This window comes from Hyaena hyaena, unplaced genomic scaffold, assembly GCF_003009895.1.
Source record: "Hyaena hyaena isolate Hyena2069 unplaced genomic scaffold, ASM300989v1 scaffold_1176, whole genome shotgun sequence".
Classification (NCBI taxonomy): domain Eukaryota; kingdom Metazoa; phylum Chordata; class Mammalia; order Carnivora; family Hyaenidae; genus Hyaena; species Hyaena hyaena.
In genome coordinates, this window is record NW_024081810.1 from 143,308 (window position 1) to 157,155 (window position 13,848).

At 36.9% G+C, this 13,848-nt stretch overlaps 1 protein-coding gene and 1 pseudogene across 2 annotated transcripts in view; one reads left to right on the top strand and one right to left on the bottom strand.

The window, feature by feature from the left end:
• NCK1 (NCK adaptor protein 1) overlaps nt 1–13,848 on the bottom strand; it is a 72,568-nt gene that overhangs the window by 29,150 nt on the left and 29,570 nt on the right. The gene's annotated exons all lie outside the window — the stretch shown is intronic.
• LOC120224472 lies at nt 3,354–3,804 on the top strand (annotated as a pseudogene).

The window sequence follows — 13,848 nt, forward strand, 5'->3', positions numbered from 1 at the left end:
TGTATTCACTGTTTAAAACCCTACTATCTTATCAAGTCATTTTAGTGTTAAACACTCTTACAATGAAACGACACGGGTAAGAATCTCATCATGGGGAAAATAAAAAATTACAGGCTAGTCTTAAATAAAGGCTCTTAAAAAAATCAAGCCTTTTTTTAAAAATAGGTCAAATTAAATGCCATCTTATTCTATTCAGTTTTGGAAATATCACTTTGAACATATCCCCCAATAAAAGCAAACACAAAATAACACAGACAAAAGTCCTGTGCATACCAAAATTCATTCAACAAATATTTACTGAGTAGTTTTTATAGACTAACAGGGTACTGACTTGATAAGGCCTGAGAGCAAAACATGTTCTCAAAAAATATCAACTGTAATTCTATTTTTCAACAACTTACTTAATCAATGCCTTACTACTCCCTCTATGATTATTTTGTCAGGTATCACAAAATTTTACTTATTACTCTGAATTATAATAAGCTGTACCAAGATCACCTTAAGAACACATCACTATTCTATAATCTGAAGAATATTACATTTTACATAATCTAAAGAAGCAGTCATTAATGTTACCACAAAAGCAAGAGGAATGTAATATTCTTGCTAATATTGCTAAATGATGAACAATTATAGTATAAATCACCAATTATGAAAAAAAGTAACATAATGAAGAATTTAATGGCATAATACAACAAACAAACACATTAACAGACTTAATCCTTATTGTACTACATGGCAATCAAACATAAATTGGTTGATAATAGACTATACTTATGTTTCTAATATGCAGTTTTTAAACTGTGCTACAATACATGTGACGGACTGAATTTTTCCCCCTACAAAATATAGATGCTGAAATCCTATCCTCTAGTACCTCAGAATGTGACTGTATTTGGAGATAGGGTCTTTAAAGGGGTAATTAAGGTAAAATGAGGTCATTAGGGTAGGTAGGTCCTAATCCAGTATGGCTGGGGTCATTATAAGAGCTGATTAGGATGCAGACACACTACTGAAAGATCATATGAAGACACTGGGAAAAGACAACCATCAACAAGCCAAAGAGAGAGGCATTCAGAAGAAACCAATTCTGACAACAACTTAATCTTAGACTCCAGCATCCAGAATTTTGAGACAATAAATTTCTGTTGTTTAAGCCACCACACTGTGATACTCTGTTACGATAGCCCTAGCTAACTAATACACATAACATTTATTATCTGAACCATTTTTAAGTGTGCAGTTCAGTGGCATTAAGTACGTTCACAATGTTGCACAATTACCACCACTATCCATCTCAAGAACAATTCTGATCTTGCAAAACTGAAATTCACTTTAAACCATAACTCCCCTATACAATCAAACTACCAAGTAAAATTGAGTATAAGAATAACAGTCATTTTCAGACAACCATTCTCATAAAATTTAATTCCAATTTACTCTGACTTAGGAAACAACCAGACAATATGTTCCAGCCAAACAAAGAACTAAAGCAAAAAAAAAAAAAGACACAGTTCTAGGAAGCAGGAAAACCAATGAAGAAAACCAAAAGGAAATTTCCAGAATGATAGCAAAAGCAAATTAAGATCAGAAGCAGATCTAGAATAAACAGTCCAAATTAAAGAATTCCAAAAAAAGAAAAATAAACAGGTAAGACTATCTGACAGATTAGACTATGTATAGAACTGTTAGAATATGGGAAGATTTAGCTAAATTCAAAGACAATAAAGAAAATTTTAAATGTAAACCATATAAATTTCTTATAAATTAAAAAAATTAATTACACAAGAAAGAAAATTTAGTTATAGGAGGTGAGTCAACTATAAACAATATTTATGTGATCATATAGTCATAATGATGAAAATCCTGAATATGAATATACAATTTTAACCAAGACAATAAGGCTAAGAAAGGTTAAGAAAATAAATGGGGGCGTCTGGCTGGCTCAGTAGGTAGAGCATATGATCCTTGACCTCGAGGTTGTGATTTGGAGCCCCTAGTTGGGTACAGAGATTACTAAACAAGTAAATAACCTCATTAACCTTAATAGAAAATTAGTAGAGATCTCAAATTAATGAATCAGGAGATAATACAATGTATGTTTTTTATTTATCAAAGTAATATATTAACATAGTTTAAAATGTCAACATAGTGCTATAAGGCCTTTAACAAAATTAACAGTCCTTTGTTCTCCTCACCCTTCTTCCTCCTGCTTGTCTCAAGAAGTAATCACTTTCAACTTTTTAAGCTGTTGTTTCTGAAAGAGCTCAAAACATTTTAAAGTGATTACTTCTTGAGGCAACAGGGTAGAGAAAGGAGAGAAAGGACTGCTATTTTTGTTATTAGGACTGTTAGCACTATTTGACATTTTAGTCTATGTTCATATATTACCTTGATAATTTAAAAAATTAATTTAGAAAACATCATTGATCCGTTAAAAATCAAATTTAAGTCAATTAAACCGCCGAATAGCTAGCTGACATTCAAGCTGTATAAGCATCCATTTTCTCTTCTTTTCATAATAGTGTTTCAGCTTCCTTCTCAAACCCTATCCTCTCCATCCCTGCCCCCACCCCCCAATTCTATTTTGACATTCTTCAGGTGGAGTTCCAACTCAAGGGTAGTATATGCAATCATGAACAGCTAACCAGAATATTAAATTCCCTTATTTCCTGTGACTAGTGAAGAATGGACTTAAAACAAGTCATTCGTTCAGAAAGTTTCCTGGGATGTCTATAGGGGTTACTGGAAGGCATTCACTCTTTTCCCAACAGACTTAAATCTGAAAGCAGAGTAAATGTCACTACACAGAACCTGACAACGAAACTGAAAGGTGCACATAGATTGGATTCTATTTTTTGAGCTTTCCAATCTAATTATTCCTCAACCCAGATCTATACCTGGATATTTCACTTCATAAACCAAAATTACTTTTCTGTTAAAACGAACAAATAGGGCCAATATATGATAAAACCTGAACTGAAAGAAAAAAGAGTGAAGATTAACAAATTTGGGTTTTTTGAACTTTGTTTATGTAATCTCTCCACTCAAAGAGGGGCATGAACTCATAACACCAAGATTAAGAGCATGCTCTTCCAACTGAGCCAGGCAGGCACCATTAGGGTGTCAAATTTAAAGGAAAAAGGCACACTCTGTAGGAAAGACTTCAGAAGTAAGAAAAATGCAAAAGTAATGATAAAAAAAAAAAAAACTAGACAGAGATTAAGAAAACCGTAATAGCAAGTACAGACATTCCCAATGTAACAACTGTATGTGTGTGTTACTCATAAGCACTCTGGACCAGGTTTAATGAAGGCTAACACTGGACTCTCTTTCACTGCCTGACTGCCGCCATCATGAGTCACATGCACGCTCCTGGGAAGGGCCTGTCCCAGTTGGTTCTGCCTTATTGTCACAGCGTCCTTACCTGGGTGAAGTTGACGTCTGAAGGAGCAGATCTACAAACTGGCCAAGAAGGGCCAGACTCCCTCACAAATCGGTGTAATCCTGAGAGAATCACATAGTATTGCACAAGTATATTTTGTGACAAGCAATAAAATTCTGAGAATTCTTAAGTCCAAAGGACTTGCTCCTAATGTTCCTGAGGATTCTACCACTTGATTAAGAAAGCTCTTGATGCTTAAAAGAATCTTGAGGGGAACAGAAAAGATAAGGATGTTAAATTCCCACTGATTCTGATGGAGAGCCAGCTTTACCAGTTGGCTTGATACTCTAAGACCAAAGGAGTCCTGTCCCCTCAACTGGAAATAGAAATTATCCACAGTCTTTGCCCTGGGTGCATAAATTTGACTATGTACTCACACAATAAAATCATTGTCTAGAAAAAAACAAAACCTAACACTGAAAACTACCTGGATCTTATGAAAAACCAAACCCCTGATTTAACCAAGCTTTTACTTGTGAATTACTTATCTTTTTAAGGCTCTACTATGTGAGAGACACAGTCTGAGCTATCCAGCTTACAAAGCTAAATCTGTCCTGAAAGAGCTTACAGGCTGGTGGGAAAAGTTCTATTTCTTGCTAATATTACTTCATCTGCAATGCTGACTTATATTAAACTTACTCTGCTCCCATTAGCATCACAAACTATGCCAACTGCATTTGTAAACGGGGTCTAATGTACTGCTAATGTTTATATACATTTAGCTACCTTTGACTAAGCCAGTAAAACCACCTGTCTTCACTTTTAGTTCCCAGAATCCACTGATTTTAAAGTGTATTATAAAAACAAATGGTCTGCCTTTAACTCCAAAGGCCTTAAAAACAAAAAAATAATGGTCCTAAGGAGGCAAGCTAGGTACCAAGTATAAAGAGGACATTTCCAGAGAAGCAGCATAACAACTTTATACCCAGTAGTTCTAAGACAAAAGCCGTGCATTCTGGGTTTATTCTCTTCACATAAGGTAATGCCAAGAGAGCCACTAATATTTGAAGGACAGCTTGTCTATTCCATGTGTCATCCACTGTGGAGATTCTGGAAAATACAAATAATCTTCCTGAGACACAGAAGTAGAGATTTCATTCAGTCTAGACTGCCTCTAACCCCTAAGTGCTGGAAAGAAAGACCCTCATAAACAAACTTGTCCTTTACCTACGGGGAATGGAGCTCCACTAGGGACTGCACCCTCAAAAACAAAATGGAAGTCAGAAACTAGAGAACAAAGGCCATGATAGTAAAAGCAGATTTGGGTTAATCTCTTACATCTTTTTTACTGTTATCTCTAAATTGCTTCCATATTTGGCTACATGAGCTGTAAAAGAGAAAGAATGAGAGGTGTGTCTCAATTTTTTAACTCTCCGGCCAAGTTGACAGAGCTGGAGGTGTTGTAAGTGAAAGGTGTTGTAAGTGAAAACACCTTTTTTGAGGGGGCGGGGGGGGGGGGCATGTGTGGCGTCTAACTTTGGCTCAGGTCCTGATCTTGCAGTTCAGGAAGGAGTTCAGGTCTCACATCAGGCTTGCTGCTGTCAGCGCAGAGCCCACTTCAGATCCTCTGTCCTACCCACTCCCGTTGCCCCCATCCCTCCACCTGCACTCTCTAGCTCTCTCAAAAATAAGTATTTTTTTAAAAAGTTTTAAATGTTTATTTAGTTTGAGAGAGACAGCACAAGCAGGGGAGGGGCACAGAGAGGGTGAGACACAGAATCAGAAGCAGGCTCCAGGCTCAGCTGTCAGCACAGAGCCTGACCGTAGGGTTCGAACCCATGAGCCGTGAGATTATGACCTGAGTCGAAGTCAGGTGCTCAACCAACTGAGCCACTTAGGAACCCCAAAAATAAATAAACATTTGTAAAATAATTATTACAGCCTCTGAGATCTGATTCAAAGAAAAAAGTAGGGGAACCAATCCGGGTCTGAGAACAACTGTTCTCACATTAAGTGAAGTACATGCAAACTGTTAGATTACCATATACAAAGGGCTAGGTCTCAAGGGATAATTCTCTTCTAGCATCAGCACTCCATCTAGCTTCCTCAGGCTATCCCTAATCTGCAGGGCTGGGCATTGTGTCCTAGGACTTTTCAAATACTACTTTGATAAATAAGGATCTTCCAAGTCTAGGATCTTTCCCTGAAAGTAACTGCCTCCTTCAACTTTGTACCCTAGGCAACTTGCTTGCCTTGTTCTAGTCTCAGCCCTATTCTACTGCTCCTATAAATAAAATATGCTTAACAAACTAGGGTTGCCATTAAACTGCCTTGCCATTAACTATGAGTCAATGAATGTCATTAACTTCCTTGAAACTCCATTTTCTAATTTGTAAAAGAAGAGAACTGAGATTGTATCAAAAAAGTCTCCTGAGTTATATTAAAACTACAATCCTATCAAAACTATTAACTGAATTTTTCCTTAAATTTATGGACTAAATAAAATCAGATATGTATTGTTTTCTCTAATGTTTTCATCATCTTACTCCCTTGGTATTCCAGTCTTTACTCTTTAATATGCTCTTAATTACCAAATCTTTTAAAAGTGTCATTCCAAGTCATGTTTCCAAAGTTGTACATATTTCTAAAAGAATATACACAGTACAGGGGATAGTGGAACTATCATTTCTCCATGCTATATAGTATTAATAAGGTTTAGACTGTATCATTACATTTAGCAACTATATTCTCCTAACATATACTAAACTTGTAGTAATGTGAAATTCCAGACTTATTTAACATGCAATGAATCATAACATTTGAGTATTATCACATTAACTGCTATACTTAAATCTAATTCTCCCTCAAGCCCTCCATGCACTTATGTAATTTGTATTCAAAAATACTTTCAGGGCTTTACCACTTAAGCCTTACTATTTTTTTTAAATGTTTTTATTTATTTCTAGGAGAAAGAGAGAGACAGCATGAGCAGGGGAGGGTCAGAGAGAGAGGAAGACACAGAATCTGAAACAGGCTCCAGGCTCTGAGCTAGCTGTCAGCACAGAGCCCAACGCGGGGCTCGAACCCACAGACTGTGAGATCATGGCCTGAGCTGAAGTCGGATGCTTAACCGAGTGAGCCACCCAGGCGCCCCTAAGCCTTACTATTAAAATTACCTTATGCCTTTACCTTTTTTGGCTTATGCATGTAAGAGGACCTACGAGAGAGTTACCAATACACTATTACTTAAAATTCCTCGGTGTGGGGGAGCCCAGGTGGCTCAGTCAGTTGAGCATCTGACTCCTGATTTCTGCTCAGGTCATGATCTCATGGTCGTGAGATCAAGCCCTAAGATGGGCTCTGTGCTGATAGCACGGGGCCTGCTTCAGATTCTCTCTCTCCGTTTTTCTCTGCTCCTCAATGGCTTGGGCTAACCCACGTGCATGCTCTGTCTCTCAAGATAGTTAAACATTTTTAAAAATTACCAGGTGTGAAAATACTTTCTAAAGCACAGTACTTGTCTCATAGGTACTCCACGTTTATCCCTACCAAGTTTCTGCTTCTGTGTTCTATAATTCAGCAAATAGTACCACTATTAATTTAGTTATCCAAATTAATGAACCCCTACTCAGTCAACCCGCATCTCGACTCTTGTCCTTTTAACCTCCTTCATTAAGACTCAAATGATTCCATGTATCTCCATTCTCACTACCACCACCTTAGTAGTAATGAAGGCATTTGCCTCCTTTACGGGTCTCTCCGTTTCCAGTCTCTCCCTCTTCAGTTGGAAGCATTAGTTTTCTTCTTAGGAAAAAAAAAAGTATCAAAAACAAGAACTCTTTCTTTTAAGTGCCTGCTATCTAGACTTAAAAACTAAGTAAAACATCTCAACTGCGTTATCTTTGAGGCATAATCTGAAAAACAAGGAGAAAAAGCCCAAGAACCCCAAAACTATAATGGAACTTCCTTTTGTAAAGTTATGAGAAGATTCTGGGAAGATAGTGGCATAAGAAGCCAAAAAAAGAAAAATTGGTTTCTCCACCTAGACAACAATTGTACTAGAAGAATCTATGTGATTTTAGCAGTTTGGAGTCTGCTCCAAATTTAATAGATTTTAGAATCTATTTTAGAATTTTGGAGTCTGCTCCAAGGCTTGAAACTTCCAGAGGAAGTCTTGGACTATTCATTTTGGTTAATTTGTGTTCTTAGCTCAGCAATACTAGTAGCATCTTCTACTCCTCAGGCCCATGCTAGGCAGCTGTACATTAGTTCCAAGAGCAGCTTGCAGGAGCCAAAATGAGCAATAAGGATCCTGCCCATCCATATATCAGGGATCTGCGTTCTGATAGCTGAACGATGCTTCTGATCACTGAGGTGCTGACAAAAGAGGCAGTCACTGGTGCGCGTGTATGCACACACACACATACACACACCCCGATTATGTAAGCCCCTTTCCCTCAGGCTGAAGAAAATCTAAAGGGTTGGTGCCTTTTATAACCTTCTCCTTTCAGGGGCCAGACACTAAAGAATTAGTAACAAGAGAATTAAGTAAGTCACCACATATATACAGAAAAAGGCACAAGCTCAGTGAAGACCTGAGGAAAGCTTAAATTTATACCTCAAAGTGATTCCTTACCCTCCGTAACCCTACAATATAGAAATGTGTCTATTGTTGTCTTGCCAAACCCCAAAAACAAGACTAAACACATATTCAATCATAAGGCCCGAGTGCAGATCTAAGATCGCCACAACCCAATAAACACTAAATCTAAACATCTGCATTATCCTAGCTGTTCGCGGATATCTATAGATATATGTTGCTCGCTCTAGCTCGTCCCTCACAGAGACAGTTTATGACAATAAAAACAAAAACCCAGGAAAGCCTGAGGAAGAGATAATGATCTGATTTTCAGACTTACTACATTATTAGATTCAAACATTCAGTTTTCAACAACCAAAGTATCACAAGGGATACAAAGAAACAGGCAAGTGTGATCCATTCAAAGGGAAAAACCAACAGTAACCATCCTGGAGAAAGATCAGCTGACAAACTCAACAGACAAAGACTTTAAACAAGTATCTTAAAGATGCTCAACCAACTAAAGAAAGATGTAGAGGAAGCAAAGGATGTATGAACAAAATAGTAATTTTTTAATAGTTTAATAGTTTTTTAATAGTTTATTGTCAAGTTAGTTTCCATATAACCCGTTAGGATTATAACCCAGTGCTCAACCCAACAAGCACCTTCCTCCATGCCCTTCACCCCTTTTCCCCTATCCCCCACCTCCATCAACCCTCAGTTTGTTCTCAGTATTTCAGCGTCTCTTATGGTTTGTCTCCCTCCCTCTCCTTAACTATTTTTTCCCCGTCCTCTCCCCCATGGTCCTCTGTTAAGTTTCTCCTGTTCCACATATGAGTGAAAACATATGGTATCTGTCCTTCTCTGCCTGACTTACTTCACTCAGCATAACACCCTCAAGTTCCATCCACGTTGCTACAATGGTCAGATTTCATTCTTTCTCATTGCCATGTAGTATTCCATTGCATAGATAAACCACATCTTCTTGATCCATTTGTCAGTTGACGGACATTTAGGCTCTTTCCATGATTTGGCTATTGTTGAAAGTGCTGCTATGAACACTGGGGTACATGTGCCCCTATGCATCAGCACTCCTGTGTCCCTTGGGTAAATTCCTAGCAGGAAACCTAAGAAACTCTCCAGCTGAAAAATACAATAACAAAAATGAAATATTGACCAAAGGTATTTAAAGCCAGATTTGAGCAGGTAAAAGAAGGAATCGGTGAGCATGGAGACAGGGAAATTGAAATTATCAAGCCTAAAGAATACACACACAAAAATGAAAGAATAAAGGATCTGTGGGACACCAGGAAAAGAACCAACAGATGCACTGTGGGAGTGCCAAAAGGAAAAGAGGAAGACTAAGGGGAAAAGAGATTATTTAAAGAAATAATGGCTGAAAATGTCTCAAATTTGACAATGGACATGAATTTAAAACATCCAAGAAGCTCAACAAACTCCAAGTAGGGTAAACTCAAGAGATCTATACTGAGACACACCATAAATGAAAATATTAAATGACAAAGAGAGAATCTTGAAAGCAACAAAAGAAGTGAAAGATCACATACAAGAAATCCTCAATAAGATCACCAATAGATGTCTCATTAGAAACTTTAGTGGATAGGGGCTCCTGGGTGGCTCAGTCAGTGAAGTGTCTGACTTCAGCTCAGGTTATGATCTTATAGTTTACAAGTTCGAACCCCGTGTTGGGCTCTGTGCTAAGAGCTAAGAGCCTGGAGCTTGCTCCAGATTCTATGCCTCCCTCTCTCTCTGCACCCATCCCCCGCTCATGGTCTGTCGGCCTGTCTCTCTCTCTCTCTGTCTCAAAAACAAAAACATTAAAAAAATGTTTTTAAAAACTTTGGAGGCTAGAAGACAGTACAGCTGACTGACCCTTGAACAATGCAAAGATTGAGGCACTTACCCTGTTGTAGTCAAAAACCTGTATATTCTGACTCTTCCAAAACTTAACAATAGCCTTCTGCTAACCAAGAAACCTTACCAATTAACATAAACAGTTAACACATATGTTGTATGTTGCATGCATTATATACCGTATTCTTACAGTAAAATAAGCTAGATAAAAGAAACTTAAGAAAAGCATAAGAGAAAATACATTTACAGTCCTGTAGTATAAAAAACCTGCATAAAAGCAAAGGAAATAATCAGCAAAACTAAAAGGCAACCAATGGAATGGGAGAAGATATTTGCAAATGACTTATCAGATAAAGGGTTAGTATCCAAAATCTATAAAGAACTTATCACACTCAATACCCAAGAAACAAATAATCCAATGAAGAAACGGTCAAAAGATATGAATAGACACTTCTCCAAAGAAGACAACCAGATGGCCAACAGACACATTAAAAAATGCTCAATATCACTCATCATCCAGGAAATACAAATCAAAACCACAATGAGATACCACCTCACACCTGTCAGAATGGCTAAAATGAACAACTCGGGCAACAACAAATGTTGGCAAGGATGCACTGAAAAAAGAACTCTTTTGCACTGCTGGTGGGAATGTAAACTAGTGCAGCCACTCTGGAAAACGGTATGGAGGTTCCTCAAAAAATTAAAAATAGAACTACCCTACAACCTAGCAACTGCACTACTAGGTATTTATCCAAGGGATACAGATGTGCTGTTTCAAAGGGGCACATGCATCCCAATGCTGCTATTGACAATAGCCAAAGTATGGAAAGAGCCCAAACGTCCATCAGTGTATGAATGGAGAAAGAATATATGGTATATATTTACAATGGGGTACTACTTGGCATCAAAAAGATTGAAATCTTGCCATTTGCAACTACGTGGCTGGAACTAGAAGGTATTTTGCTAAGCGAAATTAGTCTGAGAAAGAAAAATATCACAAGACTTCACTCATTTGAGAAATTTAAGATACAAAACAGATGAACATAAGGGAAGGGATGCAAAAATAATATAAAAACAAAGAGGATGACAAAACATAAGAGACGATTAAATACAGAGAACAAACTGAGGGTTGCTGGAGGGGTTGTGGGTGGGGAGATTGGCTAAATGGGTAAGGGGCATTAAGGAGGACACTTGCTGTGATAAGCACTGGGTGTTATACATAGGGGATGAATCACTGGAATCTACCCCTGAAATCATTATTGTGCTATATGCTAACTATTTGGATGTAAAAAAATAATTCAAAATAATTTAAACAATAACAAATCTGCATATAAGTAACCCACACAGTTCAAACCCATGTTTTTCAAGGGTCAACTATATAGACTGACATATTCAAAATATTGAAATAAAAAACTGTCAACTAAAATCCAATATTCAACAAAACTGTCCTTCAAAAGTGAGGAAGAAATTAAGACATTCCCAGATAAACAAAAGCAGAGGAAGTCTGTTACTACTAGACCTACCCTACAAAAAAATGTAAAGGAAATTTGGGAATGAGCACTGGGTGTTATATGGAAACTAACTTGACAATAAAATATTTGTAAAAAAAAAAAAAAAAATGTAAAGGAAGTACTTCCTAAGTTGACATAAAAGGATACTAGACAATAATTCAAAGTCATATTAAGAAATACAGATCTCAACAAAGGTAAATATGTGAGCAATTATACAAGATAGAATTACTGAAAATACAGTCTACAACTCTAATTTTTGTTTTTGATAAGATTTAAAACATTAATAAACAATTTTTAAAAACACTTGTCTAAAGTGACTATTATTGTAATGTTGGTTCCTAACTCTACATTTTCTGTTCTATAGAATGTAAGAGACTAATGCACTAAAAAACCCAATTATTAGTCTATGTATTTGGACACACAATGTTTAAAGATGTACTTCATTTCATCAACGAATGAAGGGATGAGAATGAAGCTTATAGGAGCAAACTTTTTCTGTTATCAAAGTTAAGCTGGTGTAAATTCAGCAAAAGTAGCAAGATATAAAATCAACACAAAAATAGGCTGCATTTCTAACACTAACAATGTTAGTAAACATTGTCAATAAACAATCTAAGAAGGAAATGAAGAAAACGACTGACCATTTACAGCAGCATCAAAAAGAATAAAATAGTTAGGAATAAACTTAATTAAGGAACGAAAAGACTTGGACAATGAAAACTACAGAACATTAGTGAAAGAATTTAAAGAAGGCATAAGTATACAAGAAGAGTGAACCATAATGTAGTAAACTATGGACTCTGGGTATCATGATGTGTTAATGTAGGTTCACCAATTATAACAAATGTACCACTCCGGTGGGGAATGCTGATAATGGAAGAAGCTATGCCATGTATGAGATAGGGAGTATATAGGAAATCTTTATATCTTCCCCTCAATGTTGCTGTAAACCTAAAACTGCTCTTAATTAAGAAAAATAAATAAAATTAAAAAACCCACAAACCTCATTTAAAAAAAAAAAGAGTAAGGGGCACTTGGATGGTCAGTTAGTTGAGTGTCCAACTTCAGCTCAGGTCACGATCTCACAGTTTGTGAGTCTGAGCCCTACATTAGGCTTGCTGTTGTCAGCGCAGAACCCACTTTGGATCCTCTATACCCCTCTCTCTCTGCCCCTCCCCTGCTCATGCTCTCTTTCTCTCTTTCAAAAATGAATAAACAAAAATAAGTGGAAAAATACATTACTAAATGGAAAAACATCCTGTGTTTATAGATTGGAAGACTTAAAACTGTTAGGATGTTAAGACATCAATACTATCCAAAGCAATCTAATGATTCCATACAATTCCTAGAATTGCAAAAAAAAAAAATAATAAATAAATAAATTTCAACCACTGCAGGAGTCTCTAATTTAGTTATACTAAAAGCTGATAGACAAGAAGTCAAATAAATAACGATATAGAATATTTGACCAGCAAAATGAGTAAGTTTAATCTGACAGTTATATAGAGAAACTTCCAGCAAACAAAAAATGATATAATTATGTCCAAGTACACTAAGAACATTTTCAAAAAATGATCATGCATTAAGAGTCACAAAAAGGGGCACCAACATGGCTCAGTCGGTTAAGGGTCCGACTTCAGCTCAGGTCATGATCTCCTGGTTCGTGAGTTCGAGCCCCATATCAGAATCTGTGCTGACAGTTCAGAGCCTGTAGTCTGCCTCTGATTCTGTGTCTCCCTCTCTCTCTGCCCCTCCCCAGGTCGCAATGTTGTGTCTCTCTCTCTCAAAACTCAAAAAATGTTAAAAAATTTAAAAAAAAGAGTCACAAAGACACCAAATAATTTCAAAGAACTTACACCTAAAACTGTACTCTCTGCCCACAATATAATGTTGAAATTGCCAATAAAACATTTTTAAATGTTTGTAAACTTAAAAGTGGACTCCTAAACAAACCAGAAACAAAAAAACCAATAAGAAAATCACATTTGAAATGATAAAATAAGAACTGAGCAACAATACAAGTACTACATTATCAAAATGTGTAATTCAACTCAAATTATAGTTGCATTTGTAACTGAACAGTATAAATGAATATGCTGAACCAAGACATATTTTTGAGAGGGGGGAGGGGCAGAGGATCTGAAGCAGGTCCCACTGACAGCTGACAGCCCAATGTGGGGCTCAAACTCACCAACCGTGAGATCATTACCTGAGCTGAAGTCAGATGCTTACCAGACGGAGCCACCCCGGCGTCCCTTAACTAATACATTTTTAATCAAGAAACTAGAAAAAGACAACTAAGTAAATCAAATGAAAGTGTAAGTGTATTAGTCATGTTTTTAAGGTTTTTTTTAAAATATTTATAATGGTCTGACATGGCAGGGCCCTTTGGACCCAGAGAGAGACTGTCTGTTCTAGGGTTATCTAATTCCTAAATGCCAAACAACTTGCCTGAGAGAGAGCACATCTCTGATACATAACCAACTAATCCAAAG